The sequence below is a fragment of the Triturus cristatus genome, chromosome 5_1 (genome assembly GCF_964204655.1).
Source record: "Triturus cristatus chromosome 5_1, aTriCri1.1, whole genome shotgun sequence".
Lineage (NCBI taxonomy): Eukaryota > Metazoa > Chordata > Amphibia > Caudata > Salamandridae > Triturus > Triturus cristatus.
In genome coordinates this window covers 449,985,289-450,007,703 of record NC_140587.1, presented here as the reverse complement: position 1 = coordinate 450,007,703, position 22,415 = coordinate 449,985,289, and the positions used below count along the sequence as shown (strand labels likewise).

At 42.5% G+C, this 22,415-nt stretch overlaps 2 protein-coding genes across 2 annotated transcripts in view; one reads left to right on the top strand and one right to left on the bottom strand.

Annotated features, from left to right (window-relative positions):
* The window catches only part of TMEM67 (transmembrane protein 67), a 1,162,308-nt gene that overhangs the window by 442,733 nt on the left and 697,160 nt on the right, over window positions 1–22,415 (top strand). The window lies entirely within an intron of this gene.
* Window positions 1–22,415, bottom strand: part of LOC146831047 (uncharacterized) — a 498,359-nt gene that overhangs the window by 441,865 nt on the left and 34,079 nt on the right. The window lies entirely within an intron of this gene.

Genomic DNA, 22,415 nt, shown 5'->3' with positions numbered 1-22,415 from the left:
AGTCCACATGGGGGATAGTCCGGATCTAAGTGTCCCCAGTCCAGGCCTCAACTGGGACAGACACCCTGATGTGCATCAGCGAGGCGGAAACACGCCAGGAAGAGAAACAGTACCGGGGAACAAAGATGAGGCCTGTCTAATCTATCCCCCTCTCATGAACAGCGCAGTCGCCAGTAACAAGAAACTAGCGTGGGCTCAATACACCACGGATGAGAGGAAGAACTTGAGTAGAGCAGGCCTAGACCACACACCTTCATGGATCGGCAGTGCTGCATCACGGAACCTGGTATACGAGAGCCATAGCAACATAAATGGCATATATGGGAGTGGCTGAGCCTCGCAAGCACCGCAGCATGTATTGCGCATGGTACAATGCCTAGACCCAGGGCTCTGTGAGGAGCCAAAACAAACCAAATTGGTGACTGAGCTCCACTGCGTGATAACCCCTGACAAGCACTGAACTCACAGGGATAACGCCCATGGCTGGAAATCGAACACTGCATGACCACAGGGGGCGAATTGATCTCCTGACTATTCGATCTCCAAACACTGTCATCTGAAGCTATCATTACCCCACAGTGCTGGCAGGAAGTCCAGCTCTCACTTTGTCTGGTCCTTACAACAGTGAATCATTGGTCGATTGGTCACTCTGCCCCAGTACACCTTCAGAATCCAAGACAAGCAGTGATCAGCGTCAGGCTGGTGATTCCCCAACCAAGTGTTTATACTCATTGGAGGGCCCAACGTCTTCCAATAACACTACAGCCTGAAACATGGGTCACACAAGGGGAAAAACCTATGGACTAGATGTTGGTTGGCCTCACGCATCAGGAACCAACGGAGGACGCCTCAAACACACCGACGGAGAGCTGCATTCCTCCCACAATAACGGCCTCCCCGCCAGACAAACTGGATGTAATATTGCAGGAAATAAGGGACTCACGGCGGGCGATTGAACAACAACTGGGAGCACTCACAAGACTTCAATCTGCTCAAATCTGACCAGTCTAAACTAGTGGATACTGTTAAGGATAATAATGCAACATTATCCCAAATAGCCCCACGTCAAATGAAATATGCAGAACAGATTATACCGCTCCAGTGTCAAGTGGCCACGCAGGAGCGAGTTGAAGATGCAGAAGGGCGTTCCAGACAAAATAACGTCTGCATCGTTGGACTACCCGAAAATAGCAAAGGTTCCACATAACCCAGTTCATAGAGCGATGGTTGCAAGATGTGGTAGCCCCTGAGGTCCTAACGGGAATGTTCTGCGTAGAGAGAGCGCATAGGGTACCAACTAGAAGACCAGTGCCGGGTGCGCCACCTCGTCTTATAGTCGCAAGAATTCTTAACTATAAGGACTGCGATATCCTTCTCCGCAGTCCCAGAGAGCAATCTTCTATACTGCATGAAAATAAACGGATCTCACTATTCCCCAAATACACAATGCTAGTACAGCGCCAAAGAGCCTCATATCAAGATGTAAAAGCGACAATAACAATACTGAATCTTAAATATGCTCTGCTCTTCCCAGGCCCAGGACGACCAAAAATGATCCATGACCAGAAGAGGCACTTCTTCTACAATCCGGAAGCAGCTTATACCTGGCTAGACAAAGTATTACCCGACCGAAGCCACGAGTGGACAAAACGAAATACTTCTTCAAATTCACAGAAGCCAACAATGGGGAAGCAACGACGTATTAAGGTATTACCGAAAAAGGCAAACAAACCCCGTCGCAGGAACAAGTTCTGGAAGGCCGTAGGACAGCCATACAAACTGCAGCGGCGTTTAAAGACATGGATACACCCTCAGCAGAAGACTCCTCAGAAGCCTCACCACTGCATTCAGACTCTGATAATAGCTTAACTTAGTTCCCCTCCATCAGGCCACAGCTGATGAACGACTTACTGGGATAAGGGGCTAATTGCTACATGCCTTGGCAACTTAAGACAAGGGGTGGTAATGTATGCTTTGCATGTATCTCTTTCCTTACTGTAATAGACCTAATATGCTTGTATAATTTAAAAATGCTTGACCTTGTAAAACAAATGTGCTATACACTTGGTACACCGAATAGATATGATCGTCTTGAGCGCGACAGGTATCTACTTATATATATTATATTGGTTGCACCACTTCTGACTTATGGTATACTTAAAAACGGCTACTTAGCCCTAGGATTGCTCCTCACTACTGATTTGCCACTCCAAGGTGTTGATGTGGCATATCAACACACTATGATCAGGTCCTCAAAAGTGAATGCCAGTTGTTGGTTACAGCCCTTAAGGCTGAAATTATCTGTTAGTTTGGTCAGACATAGTTTGAATGTCAGACCTTGTATTGAGAAGTTTACAGACAGTTCATGTACTTGGCTCACCTACATCTTTTCAAAACACATAAGTGGACATGTGTCCCCCACTCTCTTCACTGTTCAGAGTGTACGCCCGAGGAAATCTACACATACACATTGATTCTGCAGGGTTATACAACATAACCACTTGGAATGTTAGGGGATTGGACTTGGTCTATAAACGACATCAGGTTTATGCTCCGTTACATAGGCGGCAAGCACAAATTGGATTCCTACAAGAAACGCACCTCACTAATACAGAAGCGGCCAAATTGCAGAAAAAAACGGAGGGGACAGATACACAACACATCACATTCAGCATTTGCGCGAGGGGCTGCAATTTGGATAAAAAACGGCCTTCCCTTTAGCATCTTAACAAATTGACACTAATGGCCGATATATTCTACTGCTCGGCACTCTGGATGGGAAGCATGTGGTGCTGGGCAGTTTATATGCTCCAAATACCGACCAAGATAAATTCTTAGAACACCTCAATACGGTACTAGAAGAGTGGGCAGGGTACCCTTGGGTGCTAGGGGAGGACTATAATGCTGGTTTAGATACAACTCTGGACCGTTCGCACCCCCTGTTACAGGGAAAGGCAGCTGCTCACCAAGCCAAGGCTCTCAGCCTTAAGGCACGTGACTGGGAACTAAAAGATGCATGGCGTGAAAAGCACGGGGACCTTTGAGAGTACTCCTACTTCTTCCCACCACATACATTACATACACAGCTGCACCGCATATTCTCTTCTAATGCCACAGTTCACACAAGTTACATATCTGGGGAAGACGCTTTCCGACCATAACTTGCTGGAACTCACTTTGACTTGGGAGGGCGAATCCCTACGCCAGTCCCCCAAATGGAGATTAAATCTGCACGCTCTAGAAAATGCGGTATTCGAGACACACTAGCCACGACCATAAGTAATTATTTCCCAGAAAATACAGGCACAGCCTCTTCCCGAGTGGTCGAATGGGAAGCATTTAAAACGGTTATCAGAGGGGTGTCAATTAGTGCGATAGTAGGAGCACGACAAACAGTTCATAACAAGCTATAACGAATAGAGGAGAAACTTGGGACTCTAGAAAAAGCAGCCTTAAATGACACTGAAAAATCAAAAGAGCTTCAGGAGGCACGTATTGCCTATGCAGACTTACTAGAAAGGCTCTGAAATATAGATTATCAAGCATATACACAGAAGATCCACACTGAGGCGGATAGAACAGGCACTCTATTGGTGCAGATAATACAAAACACACCTTCTTCCACCCCCATATTAGAAATTAACACACCAAACAGGAGAACCGTTAACACGCTGAAAGAGATCAATGCGGCGTTCTGTAGTTAATATCGATCGCTATATGATACACCCCCAGAGCCAGGGAACCAAGAAATAGATGATTTCTTGAACATTCTTAATTTCCCACAATTATCGGAGACAGATCAAGAAACACAGGCAGCCCCAATCACAAAGGCAGAGATAAGGGAAGCCATCAAAGAGTGGCCACACAGCAAAACACCTGGCTCGGACGGGTTCCCGGTGGAGTTCTACGCCACTTTCTCGTCCCAACTGGTCCCCCACCTGGAGCAATTATATGAAACAGCCTTGCAAATAGGCAACCTACTGGAGACCACGATGCAGGCACTAGTGACCTCACTTCCAAAACCGGACAGAGACCCTAAAGATGTCACAGGATACCGGCCACAATCTTTATTAAATACGGAGAAAAAAAAAATTAAGTAAAGTACTAGCACTCCGTCTGCTCCCCTTGTTGCTGAGACTGATTCACTTAGACCTGTGAGGGCTCATACCAGGACGCAATGGGTCCTTCAATATACGGAGACTATATCACGTTATGGATGTAACTCCCATTGAGTTTAAATGGGCTGGGTGTATTTCCCTAGATTTACGCCAGGCATTCGACACACTGTGCTGGAATTACATGCTGGCAGCCATTGCTAAGTTTGGCATCCCCCCTAACTATATAAAATGGGTTAAATTATTGTAAACGTCACCAACAACAAAAGCGCGTACAGAGAGGACATATACCATACCTACCCAGTGCGAAGGGGCACTAGGCAAGGATGTCTCTTAGCTCCAATTTTGTTTGTCCTAGCGCTGAAATCACTGGCACTGAGAATGCGAAAGGAGGCACCAAACTTGGGAATCCAAACGGGCCCGAACACACAGGCATGGTCTCTTTACGCAGATGACATTATTTTATACGTCAAAAATTTGCAAGGAGAGAACAGCCTCATATCTAATGGTTTTGTGCAGATTGAGCGAATTTCGAGTCTAACTATCAATGCAGATAAGTCACATGCCTTTCTGTTCAAAGGCTACCCACAAATCCGGCACATTGTATTTGGAGACCAAAGACTACAGGTTGTGCAAAACACTTTCAAATACCTTCAAATTCAAATCTACAGAACCCCCCCCAAGACCTCCTAGAGGGTAGTCTCCAAAAAACAATATCATCACTGCGTTCTCAGATTTCTTTCTGGACATCCCTCCCTCTCACTATAGCGGGACGCATAGCAATATCAAAAATGGTGATGCTCCTGCATGTGCTATATTACCTTACCAACTTGCCCATAGTGATCCCTAATCCCTATTTCACGGAACTGGACACACTGTTAATAGAGCTGATATGGGGGAACAGGCCGCAGGAGGGTGGGGTTAGCAAAACTACAATCGCCGATGGAAAAGGGGTGGCCTGGGTGCACCAGATTTTCGAGCATCCTGCTTAGTGAGCCAACTTCAATGGTTGTCATACTGGTTGGTGGGCCTCAACTTGCATTAGATAGGTTACAAACCAACAACACTATGCTCAGAACATACCACTTTAGGCATTCCTACCCCCACCGGAATATTGACGAACCGCAGTATACGTCTATGGGAACAGGCGGGAGTATCAGTGGGAGCACTATTCGGAAACAAGATGCTCCTAAACCACACAGATTTTGTCCATGAACAAGGCCTTCCTGACTCATTGTTCCTGATGCATGCACATATTACCCGGTACGTCAAATTACACTCGTCCCCGAACGGCACATAACCATCCACACATGAGCTTTTATCTGGCATACAGCCAATGGGCAACAGCAGTCATTTGATAAAATGGTTATACAAAGGCATACCCACACATGCAGCTGTGCCCTTCACATTACTAGGAAACAAATGGGAGCAGGACCTAGGCCACAAACTGCAAGATGAGGCGTGGGAATCCATATTAGCCTTCCCCATAAAAGTTTCACGCAACACGAGATTCAAATTCATACAGCACATGATACTGCATAGAGCATACCTGACACCGCACAGGCTACATAAAATGTACCCAGGAGTAGCGGCGAAATGCCCCTGCTGTGTAGCCCCAGATGCAGATTTATTGCACATGTTATGGACATGTCCGACCCTCTCTCTATATTGGGCAAAAGTAGTGGATGCAGTAAATAAAGCTACTGGGGGAGTACATTGGGACACACCTGAAAGCTGCATACTGGGATTGTACCGCAGGCCCAAGGATCAAAAAGTGCAATCACAATTTGTAGATCTGGCATTACTGATAGCAAAGTGGCAAATAACGAGAAGATGGAAATCACCCACTCCAACAAACGTACAGAACTGGGTTGAAGAAGTGACCGGCTGGGGGAGGGCAGAGAGTGAATCGCTGCGCAGAGAGGAATACAGAGGCCTTCGGAAAAAGCCAATATCATTGGAATGGAACGGGATGTTAGAATCCTTTAAAGCACTAGATATGCAGGCCCACTGAGAGCACTCCCCTCTTTTCTTACGTTAACATCACCGACCCTACCCATGACGATAAAACTTCTAAGTATTATATCATGCAATTACTGCTAATTAGCAGTGGCTGTGGCAATCTGCGCATATCCTACTACTGGGCTCGAAAAATCATAAAAATGTTCTTAGATCTGCAGGTCTAGTAACTTGAAAAATCTACTAGACCTAACTGTAATGCAATTGACCTCTCTCTCTGAAAGCTGAGGAAAGGTGACAAGTTAACAAGATTTAAAGGCATCTTTATTGCTCATACACTTTGTGAGCAATAAAGATGTCTTTAAATCTTGTTATTTTGTCACATTTGCCCCGCTTTCAGAGGCAGAGGTCATAAAAGTCAGTTTGTCATCCTTCTTGCCAGAAAGGACGAGTATGCCCTAAGATTAGCTCTTCCTGATTTAATCTGGCTTGCCATAGTGAGCGGGCGAGTGGATGTTTTGAGCCCAGCCACTAGTAGAAGCGCCAGAACAATCTCTATAAACCTTCAGCCACGAGAAATAGGATTCAACAAACCCACGAATCATTGCTGCAACTCAACAAGTCTGGTTTTGTGCTCTGTGAACAGCGAACAAGTGTGTACCAAGTACGGGGGGAGGGAGTGGCGATTAGAAGCTAAACGATAGTTGAATAAATTTCCCGCGCCAAGAGGTTTGAAAATGTGGAGCTATATGTTAATAATAACCAATGTATAAGATAAATATAATCATACGAAGTGTAATACTGTGGTAGGGGGGGATGTATCGTGTACGGAAGTCTTGGAACACAAGAGCTTCAGACTGGAAACATCAAGACATACCAGAGTCTTTTAATGTAGTTATCAACAACAACTCAACAAAAACGGAAAGCTAAAGCGAAACAATTCATCTGGCTTCCAAGTAATGAGTCACAAAATTAGATCTGAGGTATACAGTCTTATGTGGGGGATTTTGGTTCTCCCTGAAGAATGTCCCCTTGAGTAGACCCTAGTTCCCTGGGTCTTCCGTGGTGCCCCTGGTCCTGGTTGTTGACAATATTTGAACGGAGACCTCCGGAAAAGGTGATGTCGGCAGGAATGCCCAAATAAGAAGAAAAGAAGATAACAGGGGTTGAGTGGGCTGCTCTTTGCCGTTGTACAGAATAGTTCCACCACACCTTTCACTCTAGTGATGTTAGGGCTACATCAGTGATGTGTTATACTCCCCTCCACCACCTGTGCTATATTATGTAAGTGAAGAGGGCGACTTGCCTGTAGCCACTTCCCTCCTGGGACGTGGCAGAGGACGTACCGCCGGGTTCCTGCTTCGAAGCCTCGGCGGCAACAGGAGTGCGTTTCTGTAGCCCGTCGTCACAAGGAGGTGAAGACGTAGTTCCGTAGTCCTCCTCTGGGTTCTCGTCGCTTTGGTTCCCTTCTCTACTTCTTCTGGTCTCTCTGGAGTGTGCTCTCTCCCTCACTGCGTCCCGCACTCCGCATTTTCAGTTCCAGGTTCTCGTTCCTCCCCCGGGGCCGTCGCGTTGGGCTCTTCCACCTTGCGTGCCGCGAACACTGATGCGCTAACCTTTGTTTTCTTTTGTCCACCACTGGCTACCATGTTGATATCCGGGGAGGTGGCCGGTGCAGTATTACACTGCTCCCCCGATAGGTATGGCCGCTCGGGCCAGACTGAAACCGGAAATCTGGATCGGAAATCGCATTTGCCTTGAAGTTTCCCAGGAATATGGTACATCTGGAAGGAAAAAGGTTGAAGGGCTAGAAACCAGTGTAATATTCGGGCATTTGAGTATTTGTTAGTAGCCAATCAGGTAAGAGGAGTGTGGTCGGTTAACAACACAAAAGTATGTTCTAGCAGGTAGTACTGGAGGGCTTCTACAGCCCACTTAATGGCTAGGCACTCTTTTTCTATTGTAGAGGAGGGGCGTTCTCTCTGGAATAGTTTTCTGCTGATATATAAAATAGGTCGGAGGTAACCATGGTAATCGGGTTGGGACAGGGCAGCCATGTTGATATCCGAGGAGGCGGCCGGTGCAGTATTACAAATACGAACCATAAGCAATTATTTGAATGATAATGCCAATTGATGCCTTCACATGTATGCATTCCATAAATGTCCTAATCAATAAAATGTGTTGGAAAGAAAAGCCAGCTTGGAACAATAGTTACCTTGAAGGGTAAACCCACAAATAGTCACTGGGACCTGGGTATCAAACAGTAAATAGGAACAGTGGTCCCAGTGGATAGTTTCATATACATAGAATGCAACAATATTTATCAAATGGAGTAAAGAAAGACATTTTGTGCTTAGTTTACAGTGTTATTTAATCACACTGGACATATAACTATTCATACATTTATTGACACTGTTAAAAAACAGTGCCTCAGGAGGGGAGAAGGAAGGCGGGTGTGTTTGTGATTAAGGTGAGGATGAGGGAGTGAATGCACGGGAGTGTGATTCATACAGTATATTATTTACACAACATGACGGCTCAAAAAATAAGCCAATTTATTCATACGGTAGCCATAATTCCAATAGCCATGATCACCTGGGAAAAAGATGAGAAAACATTTAGACCTAAGTTTTCTCAAAGGGAAAAATAGAAAGAATCAAGGGTCTGGGCCCACTACTTTACCCTGTAAAGGCCCTCGTGGGCCTGGGCGTGAAGATGATGGGCGCGGAGGCTCCAATGAGATGAGCGAGAACAAAGAACCTGCAGAGAAATGGTCAGGTTTAGTGAGGGAATATATGACCCACTCAAATCATTTAAATAAGTTGGGCCCAAAAGTGGATACGTACATCAAAATGTCCAAATCCCTAATGGTCTGTTCATAGGCCAGGCAAATCCCTCTGCCTAGACCTTCAAATATTTGCAGTTTTTAATTAACATCACAGTGGGCAAAAAGTTCCTCTCTAGACCAAAACAAAATGGAAGTTATGAATTTCAGATATACTAAATGTCCTACATTCATTGGAATTTTCAGGAAAATAAAAACTACACATAGCCTAGAAGCCTGGCGTGTATCCTTGTTCTGGTCTAAGAACATATGCCGTATATAACGGCGTGTCTGATATAAGTACATGAAACAGGGGGAGGGGACTCAAAAATGATGGGAACACAGTCACAGCCTCGCGCCGTGGATTTAAAGGCAGGGGCTTAAGAGTTAGAATGTGCCCATAATAGATCGTCTTGGGGTCACTTATAAGACAATGAGGCTAAAAAATATATGCTATTTACAACAGGAGACAGTGAAGCGTTCAATAAGGAGTGCGCTGTCTTTAGTAGAGGGCTCTATGACATTATTTTATTAGCTTCTACCCACTCGTTCAACTTATTCAAAATTTGTCTTGCAAAGATTTTTTGCGCATTATCAATCAGACTTATTGGTCTGTAATTGGCGGGATTACTTGCGTCTCCCTTTTTGAAGATAGTTATGATTTCTGCTCCCCTCCATGATTCAGGAATATCCCCTCCTGCAGAAACTGAATTTGACAATAAGTTTAGATAGATCGACCAAATTTGTGGTTCGCTTTTATAAAGGTCACCTGGGAGTTTGTCTGGGCCTGGTGCCTTTCCCGATTTTAGCGAGTGGATCGCACTAACTGTTTCATCTAAAGTTTCTAAACTAAAGAAGACTAAAGCAGCATCTGTTTCGCCCTCTGCGATGGAAATATTTGGGGATGAAGCCTGGCTATGACTTAGCACACAGATATCCTTGTCACTAGCCGCATAGAGTTGAGAGAAGTGCGAAACTCATTTTTCAGGGGATATAGTATAATAGTGGGCTTTCGCACTTCCTGGCTTAGTTAAAGCTACCAATTTCCAAAAGGATCTATTGTCTTTAATTTTGCTGGCAATAAGCAGATCTTGGCATAGATTCTCCTTCCATTCCCTTTTGGCCTCCCTCTGCTGTGCTTTATAAGTTCGTCAGGCTTTACTAATTTTAGGTCTATCTCCTTCTTGAATAGCCAACTTTAGTAAGATCTTAGCTAGTTTACATGATGAAGTAAACCATATATTCTCCTTGAGCGATTTAGAATTTGAAATAATCGCCTCCTTATAGAAAAACCTTTTCAACTTACTAAACAACTCAGTGTGGACCATTAAAATAGGAATGTCCATTACCTTCGTCCCCTCAAAGTGTCCTAAAGATGTAACAAACAAACAAACAGACGTGAATATAGCTTTTGATTAGACAAAACTACTGGCCATTTAACAATTCGTCGAATATTGGTTACTGGAGTGGCAGAGTCATTAGTAAGAGGGAATTTGTTCGTTTGCTACAAGGATTCTCCAGAGAGAGTCCCCTCCAGTGAGTCATGGTCAATACCTCTCATATCGACCAGAAGTGACCACAACCGCACATCGATGAGTACATAGTCAAAAACACTACGGCTGGTACCTCTCTTGAAAGTCGGTGCTCTTGCGGGATTGAAGTGGTGCGGCCAGTACATGCTCTAATCCCTCTGGCGATTGTTAGGGAGGCTAATTTGAGAGCAATCAAGGAAAGATGTTTCCTTGGCGGTCCTATCAGTGATGGAATACTCCAATACTCATCCTCCTCACTAATAATATTGTGTATGAAAGGGCAAGGTTCATAAGAGGTATTAAAATCCCCAGCCACAGTTATTCTTGTATCCAGATCTACAATATCCAATATATCGTCAAAAAAATGATATGATAGAAGGTTTATCAACTGGATGCGTTGGTCCTGTGGCTAAGGTTACTATAATACCCAATAAATCAGGGCAGTCTATTTTCCGGGAGGTTATTGAACTAAAGCGATTGTTTCTAACCATAATTAAAAGCCCGTCAATTGCTTTCCGAATCCCCTCAGGCGGTTTAGCCTCCACACTGAAGGAGGTAAACCCATCTAAAATTTAAATTCAAAACAAGCTTTATTCGATTAAAAAATGTAAATCATAAAAGCACATTGTATCACTCATAATAAATAGAACAGATGAGCATTATATAAAAGTGTTTAAAAAGAAATTTAGTTGATACCATACATTAAAAAGTCAGGTTCATGTTCCACATTGTTTTCCTGTATCTAATCACTCATTTCAAGTACTTGACTATAGAGTTAGTAAACATTTCGTATTGTAAAAGTTGTAACATTAAAAATGCTGGACGACATTGCCTCAGACCTAATGTCAACATCATCCTATCATGCCCTCCAGTTACATTTTCAAGATATGGCTGGATACCATGACATGTTAATAACATCAGGTTGCCCTTTACCGTGGGCTTTACAATTTCATTTCAAAGTCAAATAGTCTCCAGGTGTAATAGACAGTCTGTTTTCAGAGTTTTTCTTGGAATTATTGTAATACTGCCTGGATTTTCAAAATATTCAGGGTGTCCGATATCTAACATAAAATGTGTAACATAATTTAACCATAGAATACAGAACACTCTTTGAAGTTTTAAACAATCATAAAACATCCCTGTTAAAACTAGTGTACGTTGCTGACCATATCTTATGCCATAGTAAAATCGGTTGTATCTTTATTAAATCAGATATGTATGGCATTAACTCTGCATGGCAATTATAGGTAGCAGTACTATTCGGGACTGCTAGCAAATATCCACAAAGGGCGTTCTCAATTTGTTGTAGGGGTTGAGATTTGACATAGCCCCAAATGCCTGCATCATACATAGCAGTTGAGACACACTCAGCTTTTATATATTTGCATCAGTTTCACGGCCAGCCTTCTACCCAGTTTTCTAGCAAATTTTGCTAGAGCTCCTGTTGATGTGGAAAAGAGCAATATTCTTGCCAGGACCGCGTGAGATCGAGTCCCCCTTTGGTCAAACAAGATGCCCAAGTAAGGAAATCTGTTGATAAACTTGATCTTATTGTTATTAATAAAAATGTCTTGGCACTTTGCACTATTTGTTCCGCATTTCATAATGAACATTTTAGAAGTGTTTACTTGTAGGCCTAAATTATGCATAAAAATCGAAAACCTAGATATTTCTCTTTGTAGCCCGAGTTGAGTACGTGACATTAAAACGGCATTGTCTGCATACAGTAAGGCTGGAATTGGACGCTTATTGATATGTGGCAGATCCTGACATTGGGTCACTAAAACTTTCCCTAGTTCATTAATATACAAGGTGAAAAGAAAAAGGGCCAGAACACATCCTTGTCTGACCCCTTTCCTTTTTGGAAACTTAGCAGTGAACTCTCCTATACTTCCATAACGGACCCTGCCATGAGCATCTCGATATAGCTGCCTCATGAATTTAACAAGTGTAATATCCACCCCCATTTGCTACAGGGTACTCCAGAGTTTATCATGTCTGACACAATCAAATGCGCAGCTAAGGTCTACGAAGGCCAAATATAGCTTCCCCTTCTTGGCACGTATATATTTGTCCAAGAAGATGTTAAATGTAATCCCTGTTCAATCGTGCCTAAACCCTGTCGGAAGGCATATTGTAATTCAGTGATCACACCAGCATCTTCAGCCCATGTCTTCAATCTCTTCAATATGATACGGCAACCCTCTTTATCAGGAGAGTCTAATAAAGAAATGGGTCGATAACATTTAGGATTGTAGTGGTCTCCCTTCTTAAAAATAGGAAACAGGATAGATTCTGACCAGGAAGGAATGAATCGTTGATGACAACATGATATCAGCAGCAGGGTTAAGAGTGGATTTGACTTAAATAGGTCTACAGAAACAGCATCTGGACCTGGGGCTTTACCTCCTGCGCTCGCATTTATGGCACAAATAACCTCGTCCAGTGTAAATTGGACATCTATTGAGTAGAGATTAGATAATTCTGTCTCCGGGGATTGTATTACCACCTGATCTGTATCGTTATACATTGCTGAAAAATGATCTATCCATTGGTCCTCGCTAATAGTTTGCTCTATTGATGGTAGAGCTCTAGGGGCTAAGAAGGGTGCATTAACTGCTTTCCAAAAATGTGTATTATCTTTTTGTATGGAGGCTTCGTGCAATGCCCGCCAGGATTCAGCTCTTATAGTGTCCTTGCGTTCATTGAGTGCGCATCTGTAAGCCTTTCTGGCCATCTTAATTGCCAGTGAATTTCTATCTGTTTTGTGTAAGACATTTTTTAGGTCTGAATGGGCTTTGGTACATTTAGAATCAAACCATCCCTGCTTATTATAATGGGGCCTTCCGTTTTCCACAAATAAGTTATTTTTAACCTCTACGGAGATTGGCCTGAAAGATTTCAGGACTTCCACATGAGACAGTCTTGTCAAGACAAACTGAGAAATTAGATTTACAATTTCTTAAAAGTATCTTTGTGAATTCAGTAGGTTCCACTTTAGGCCAATGCAGTGAGTAGCCATTCTTTTTATTCAGACCAATATTCTGTACAAAATGTTCTGATGTGCCCGTTTTATTTATCAGGTTACTTGGGAATTCAAAGGTAATACTTGTAGGGAAATGATCACTCAAAGCGTTCATATGTTACAAAGTTATTCAACCTACTTGCGTGTCTGTTTGAAATCACAATGTAATCGATGATTGAACCCAACCGTCTGCCATTGTAAGTATGGCATAAGGGGACTGTGGGAGAGCATAATTAATTTGCAAATCCGAGATCAAGTGAAATCATGATTGTATTTAAATAATCCCCAGTTGTTGTGTGCATGAAATGAGCAAAATCTACTCCGTCATCAGACGTTATTCCACATATACCTCCATTTGAACGTGAACACAGTGCTGAATTAAAATCCCCTCCCCAAGTAACACAGACATCTTTATCCATATCATATTGTATGTTAGTGAGATATGTCTGTATTTTCCCTAAAACCATCACAGTCTGATCTCTGGGGATATTGTGCTAAAAAATTCAACAGGGCAATACAATGCTTTTGTCAACATAAAACATCACAATCTGATGGTAAGTATCCGATGGCCTAAATTCGATCTCTTTAATGTTAACTCTGTTGAACACATGTGCAACGACGCCCCTTATTCCTCCTATGTGCTGATGTTATCACTGGGGAACGAAATGTTTTATAGCCATTAATATGCTAGGTGTTTCCTTGCCAGGTTACTTGCAGGCAGAGTATGGTAAAATCCTCCACAAAATCTAGCCATATGGGATTAGTAAATTTAGTGCGCAAACCTTCCACGTTCCAGAATAATATATTGCAGGTTGGTGTCCTACCACAATCTCTTTTACTCTGTTCTTTATTGATACGTTCAGTCATAGTATTATAGTGTTGTTCTATCGGGCCAGTATATCCTGTCTGCAATCAGAGCTGTTTGCTTTAGGGGATGTACTGGTACCTTTAGTCAAAAGCACTACCGTATTCACAGGAGAATTCTGTTTAAATGGTATTAGGTGCTCTGCAGCTCCCCTTGTTTGAACAACGCATGTATCAAATATGTTAAGTTAATCAATGTCCTCTAAGGAGGGCAGAATATCAAAGCGATTATGTACAGGAATGTTGTAAGTGTAAGGTAGGATGCCGTGATGGCCCCTGGTTTGTGGTCTCATGTGGTTTAGATTACATGGTTGATAGAAAAATCTCAGAGGCACGATGTTTATACTCGAGGTTGTAATATGTTGGTTTCCAGCTCTCTGGAGTAATGCTTGTATTAATTGCAGGGATTTTAATGTCCATACTACACAATACCTTGGAGCGGTTTGTAATCTCTACCCATCCAGCTGACCCTTCTTGCCATTTTGAATTCTACACATACGGTCTCTTGTTAACCCAGTTTTGTTTTCCAGCCAAAATAAGACTTTATTCCTCAAACCATCCCATGGTTCTTTTACCTGACACTATAGGACTGGTACATTAGCCAACACTATGTATATGGGGTAGCTGCATTTTTTCACTTTTTTGGGGGGAGTCTAATCTGATAGCTGGAAGTTTTTTCACAAGGGTTTTTGAAACTCCCTCCGGTTTTCTAGGTTGCTTCAAAGGGGGTTGAGGATTACACTCCTGGTTGCTCACATGTATGTTATCTGACACGTTTTGTACACATCCATTCACAGAACCAGATGCAGCCTCATGTTGATTTTCATTGGATGTATTACTTTCAGGCATTTGGGGGCTCCTAACCATTGCTCCACCTAATTTCCCTTGAATTAACGATTCTGCCACTCAATTAATTTGTTTTTTTATGACCCCCATTTCCCCAGGTAAATATTTTATTAGATTGCTGTGGTCCCCCAACAGGCTATTGTGAGCTCCCAGCCTTTCTTATAGATCACATGCTTTACAATGCTTGTTGATCTAACCAGGCCCAGATCATCTGTAATGACTTGTCAATGATCCTTATATCGTATGATCGTAAAAAGCAGATAAGATAAAACTCTTATAACTTATTATCTTTTAATGGTAATCGGGCCGGTCACAATAAGCTTCCGGTGATGCACTCTTGTTCCAGCTGAACCATACGTATCGCGCTGTAGCAGTCTCGAACCGTAGCAGTAGCTTACTCTGCTATTTTCCGAACATATTTGGTAAGTCTCAGATAACCTTCTTGCATAGCCCCACGAGGCTTTCAAATTAGGGGTGCCGACGATAAAATGTAAATTGCAAACTTTTCAGGCACGAACAAGAAAAAAGGGCTCACTGTGGTGTTCACCTTGTAGAATGTTATGGGTCATCAGGGGTTCCAGGTTCTACCCTGGACGGGCGGTTGGTTTTCTATGTACTGCCTGGAAGTGGTTGTCCAAGCTGTTCTCCCCCTGATTGAATAAACACGCGTGAAACTCTCGTATGGCCTCCCTTCAACTACTTCATATTGGCGACGAACGGGATTCAAGGAGAGGACAGCGTTCACTTTATGGAAATTTTTTTGAAGGTATTGATTTTTTTAGTGGTTCTTGTGTGGCTAAGTGCATGAATGCACCAGCGGCTGTTTCAAATATTTGTGCTGTGATCGCACCTGCGGCTGTGACTGCGACTGAGCGACTGAGTGTCTCGTTGCCGTATGACCTGTGACAGGAAGATTGCCATCGGAGTGGCATAAGTACCGTATAACTGGATGCCGAGAGCGACTGCCTTAACAACGAGCGCTTGTGTTTTACGCGCCTGCAACGGATGCTGGAGGGGTGTGCTCGAAATTTTTAACAACAAATTGGCAGTATTTTGAGATTTAATTCACTGGATCTACAACGTGGAACTTGAAAATAAACAAGTAACTTTACCCGCTTTCAGAACCTTGCGCACTCTCATGCTCGCAATCGAAGGACGCTGGCTGTGTGATGAGTACAATTGCATCGCAGAGCATGCTGGGAGCGTGATGACATCACACGTTTCGGCGGCCATCTTGAGTATGGAACTTAACCACTAGTGCGGTTCCTTCATCATTTCAAGGGCATTTTCCTCGTATTTTGGAGAGAAATAGGTGCGAGCATTATTCCGGTGAATCGCACACCGTTCATGTAAAGGAAGTTACTTTCTTCTCATGGTGTTTCTACATGGAACTGTTCAAATACCACCAATACTACAAGGCTATTTCATCTTATACTACTACATTTGTCAGCATTCAAAATTTAAACTGCATGTATAGCTATACAGTTAAACAATTATAATATTGTAAGGTTGTTTTAGTTTCATATTTGCTATGTCTAACATTTCAGCACCTCCACATTTTTTACCCACTGCTGGTGAGCCTAAAATGGAATGGGATTTATGGTACCCCATGTTTATAGCTTATGTAGAGGTGTTAGAAGAGGATGGTTGTACCCCAAAAATAAAATTAGATCTTTTGAGACACTGTCTCGGTGGTCAAGGGATTAAGGAATTCGATAATTTACCTCCTCTAGAGTGTACTGAAGGTGTAAATGTTTTTGAAGTTGCTGTTAAGAAAATGAGCATTAGGTTCGGGAAGAAAACCAATGTGGTAATGGAAAGATTCAAATTTTATTCTCGCGCTCAAAAAGAAGATGAGTCAATTGAAAGTTATGTATCTGCCCTACATTCTTTAGCAGGATCATGTGCATTCGATACCATTAATTACGAGCAAGTATTAAGAGATCAAATAATGATGAAGACAAAAAGTAAGAAGATTCAAGAACGATTGTGGTTAGGCACGGAATCGTCATTAAGTGCTGTAGTTAATATTGCCAAAGGCATTGAACAGTCTGAAAAGTTTGTTAAGGAGATCAGAGGCCAACCTAAAGTTTGTGACACAAAGGTACAAGTTCCTGTGGCTGAGGTATCTCTTGTTAAAAATCAATTCACAACAAAAAGACCACAGTTTGCTAATAAAAAAGAGTTTAGTTTTAAAGACAATAAATTCAACAATAGAAGAAACCCTGTGATATGTTACAGATGTGGCAGTTTCGACCACGTAGGTAATTACAAAGGGTGTCCTGCTTGGAGTAAAATTTGTATTAAGTGCAAGAAAGCAGGCCATTTTGGGAAAATGTGTAGGTCAATACAGAAGGTTAATTGTGTAACATATGAAGAAGAAGACATTTCCACGGAATTCAATGAATTCAATTGTATCTCTTGTGTATGTGAAAATAATTGTAAAGGTTTTCCATCTGGTACAATATTAATTGATGGGAAAGAGGTGTTAATGATGATAGATTCTTGTGCATGGTACTCCATTATAGGTAAGGATCTGTTAAAAAAAATTGTGGGGCAGCAAACAATTGTTACCCCCAGATATAAAACCAGGTAGTTATTCAGGACACAAAATTGATCTGGAGGGCTTCATTTGGGTAGAATTTGCTTTTAAAGGAAAAAAAAGTAAATGTTGCAACCAAGGGAGTATCCATATTAGGATGGCCACACCAGCAAGCGTTGGGGATTAAATTGGATCCCAATGCCTCGCCGCCTGTGTACAGTGTTTCTCCTGACAATGAGGCATTTGTACAAAACATAAAAAAATCGTACCCTATAGTATTTCAAGATACTCTTGGTAAATACATAGATTTTAAACATAAGATCATCCTTAAAGATTCCGCGGTAGCAGTAAGACACAAGGTCCGCAATGTGCCTTTGGCTTACCGTACCAAATTGAAAGACATATTAGCCGACCTAGTGTCTAGGAGTGTGATTGAACCTATAGAATCTTCCCCATGGGTTTCTCCAGTTGTTCTTTCTCTCAAAAGTAACGGGGATCTGCGTCTGTGTGTAGACTTGCGCAGCTTAAATAAGGAAATCTGGATAGACAGACATCCTTTGCCCAACATACATGAGTTGATTTTCAACTCTCTCTGGTGCATGTGTGTTTTCCACCGTGGATTTGGCTAGTGCGTACCACCAAATTATGTTACACAAAGAATCCAAACCACTAACATCATTTATTACACCGGAAGGTATGTTCCAATTCCAACGAATGCCCTTTGGGTTAGCTAGTGCAGCTTCAGTGTTTCAGAGGATCATGAAAGAGGTGCTGGAAGGTTGTCCTGGTGCGATTGCGTTTCAAGACGACATCTTAATTTTTGGGAGAAATTTTGAAGAGCATGACTCTAATCTGGGGAAGGTCTTAGATAGCATACAAAAGAAAGGTCTAACGCTATAATTCTCTAAATGTAAATTCAGGAAAAATAGTGTTGAATATTTGGGACATGAAATTTCAAGCGAAGGGATCAAGCCAAAATTAGACCATGTGATTAGTGTTCAGAAGGCACCGGCACCTACCACTTTCTTGGTTTAACTGAATTCTATAGTAAATTTGTGAAGAATTATTCTTCAAAAGTGTTCCCTTTACGTGAATTATTGAAGAAAAATGCAAAATTTGTCCTGGGTGAGCAGCAGAATCTAGCTTTTGCAGTTTTAAAAAATGATATCAGCTCTGCTCCTTTCTTGAGACCTTTTGACATTGGTGGAGAATGTATAGTAGCGGTGGATGCGGGGGGCAGAATATAACTTTTCTACGATTGAGAGGGAGTTACTTGCTTGCACTTGGGCTGCCCAACATTTTAGACAATTTTTGTGGGGGACGAAGTTTCAATTGAGGACAGACCATAAACCCTTGATCAACATGTTGGCAGCAGGAGGTGGCAGAACGCTGACGGCGCGTCTGGCAAGATTAGCTGCTAAATTGCAAGAATATCAATGTTCTGTTGTGTACATTCCTGGCCGAATGAATGTACATGCTGACTGTATGTCGCGACTTTCTTTGCCTTTGTCTGGTGTTCCAAAGCTGCATACGGACAAAGAAGAATGTGATGTAGCTTATACCATGGAGGATATCAATTACCATTTCTGAAGAACTGTGGGCAAAGGCAATGTCTAATGATGTTACACTGAATAGTGTGATAAAATATTTGCAAGTTGGTTGGCCGGAAGAGAGGAAGTTGCATGGTGAAATCAGTTCGTTCTTTAAAATCAAGGATGAACTTATGTTTCTTCAGGGTTTTGTGACCAGGGGTGATAAAATAGTTCCCCCGCAAGGAGTCAGAGATAATTTGATCAATTTATCTCATGAAGGACATTTGGGCATGTCCTGCACTAAATGACGTTTAAGGGAATTTTACTGGTGGCCTTGCATTGACGGCATGGTAGACAAATGGGTTAGAGATTGTGCCCAATGTTCTAAAAGTGATAAGTCAGTCAAACCTTTATCGGTGGATGTTTCTCCTATTGAATATTCGCAAGGACCATGGAGGAAATTGGGTGTTGACATAGTTGGCCCTTTGTGTCTTACGCCTGCGAAACATGTTTTCGCTCTAGTTTTGGTAGATTATTTCTCAAAATGGCCAGAGGTCCAAATCGTAGACAAAATCACCTCGACTCAAGTTATAGAGTTTTGGACAATATTTTCAGTAGATAAGGTTTGCCTGCTGAACTTGTGTCTGATAATGGCCCACAATTTGTTAGCAAAGAGCTAGAACTGTTCTTAAATAAATGTGGTATTGTCCACAAGAGAGTTTCTAATTACAACCCTATGTCTAATGGTCAAGTTGAACGGTTCAACAGAGTGGTAAAAGAATCCATACAATTAGCTATCAAGAGTAACATGGATTGGAGGAAAGCTTTGAGAGCCACTTTGCTTACGTATCGTACATCTCCTCACTCTGTAACTGGTTGCTCCCCTTTTGAAATGTTGAGGGGAAGAAAAGCAACTTCTAAGCTCAGGCCTTGGTGGGTAAAAACTAATAATCTCAATGATCCTATGTTGGATCTTAAAGTAGTAAGAGAACGTGTACTAAAATATCAAGACAAAATGCGAAGAGAGAATTGTAAAAGTCGTTCTTCTAATCATAAAATCAGAGTGGGTGATTTGGTACGAGTGAAGTTTGGGTGTCATGACAAAAAAATGGTCTAAATGGTCTGATCCGGTCAGGGTAATTGAGGTTTTTAGCAAGGCTGTCAGAGTACAAGGTGGGAAAGTTTGGAACTTCAGACGTGTGTCCATGTATAGGTCTAACAATAACATTAGCAAATTAAATACTATGCCCCATAAGGATATGGTAATTAATGAGAACAAGGAGGATTTTCAAAATTTTTTAGACACTTTTGATGGCTTTCATTCTGGACCGGATCTTTGTGTTCCTTCTTCTGTTGTTCAAAGCACGTGTGAGACTACTGCACAGTCAACTCCAGTTCCGGTTAGTGATGTAACACAAAGTATTTCTCCTTTTGTGAGTCAAAATGTTGTACCTGGGGAGTGTTTACCTAGGCAAAATGAGGAGATATCTATTCCAAGAAGGAGTTCTCGCATCAGGAAATTACCTGTTATGATGAATGATTTTGTTAGATTTTGATTCTTTTCAAATGTCAACTATTTTGTGAGTTCTGTTTAATCTAAGAATGTTTTTTTTGTTTTGTTTTGTTTTCAAAGGGGGAAGATGTGTGGTGCTCACCTTGTAGAATGTTATGGGTCATCAGGGGTTCCAGGTTCTACCCTGGACGGGCGGTTGGTTTTCTATGTACTGCCTGGAAGTGGTTGTCCAAGCTGTTCTCTCCCTGATTGAATAAACACGCGTGAAACTCTCGTATGGTTTCCCTCCAACTACTTCACTCACCCCTGGACGCTCAGAGTCCTGACAATAACTGTTCAGGGGGGTGGCCCAGCCTGGCCTCATCCGGTCTAAAACTGGTCAAGACTGGTCCGTCTTGGCCCGGTCTGAGCCTGTGCACGCCTCGCACGCGTCCCGCTCTCCAGGACCTCCGCGTTTACTATAAGGCGTTCCTACGCCTTGATCCCCTCCTCTCGGGTCAGCGAGGACCGTAGCAAAGTGTGGCGTGCAGGGCCCGGGTACCGTGGAGAAAGTGCTTGGTACTTCAGATTCCCGTGCTGCGGGACCTCCGCGTTGATTATAAGGCGTTCCTATGCCTGCAGCCCCTCCTCTCGGGTCAGCGAGGGACCGTAGCAAAGTGCGGTGTACCGGGCTCTGGTACCATGGACAAAGTGCTCTGTGCTTCAGATTCCCATCTAAAAGAAAGCCTTCTTGGTAGCCCATGTTTCTTGCAACATAGGTACGTCATTTTTCCTGTAAGAGAATTTGAACACAGAACAACATGAATGTAATCGTAAGGTGGTGTGATGGTTGAACGTCTTTTTGCATACACAATATCTGATCTAATTATGGATAAGCAGTTTTGCTCCATCCTTAACCAATAAATCACTTTGTTTATTAATGCTTCAGTGTCCTCAGAAGTTCCTGATTTCAATTTTGGAACTTGTACCATATAGATCGACCTGTTGGATTTCCATTGTGCATTTTGCATGGAACAATGATTGATAAGCTGGCGAGGGCGCCTTGGTTGTGCTCCCTGTTTTACTGGTCGATACAATGGTTTTGATCAGGGAAAGTTCCTCTTGTCTAATAAAGTACCTGCAGATGACAGCATAGTGTTTTGCGGCATTAAGCTGGAAACTGTACAGCAACTATGGGGATCATTGTATGTTCTTCGATCTAGGCTCTTTAGTATGGTATTTTTACATAAATATTTAGTTGTTAGATAACGAGTGGTCAGTCTTGTAGAGTCCAGATTAAAGTTCAAAGTTATATCCCCACAAACAGCATGGACTGAGTTCACAGATCGAGGAACTGGCGGAATAGATTCTTGGACAGTTTTTTACACACCTGACCTCAGCTGCAACAAAACACTTTCAATGAAAGTTACGTAACTTGCGTTGTTAAAGCCACAACCTGGTCATGAAGATCGGTCAGTTTACTAGACAAAAGTTCTGTTTCCCTTTTACTAGACTTGGGAGAAAAATTCTACCAAAAAGTATGTGGTCACGTTTGGTCTGCACTCACTAGTAGTGTACACCAATCACTGTATATGAGTCACAAATGCAAGTCCAAATCCTCACAGCTGAGCACCAATGTTAGAACTGGGGGTCTCTAGTTGGCAGAGGTAGGTACCTTTGA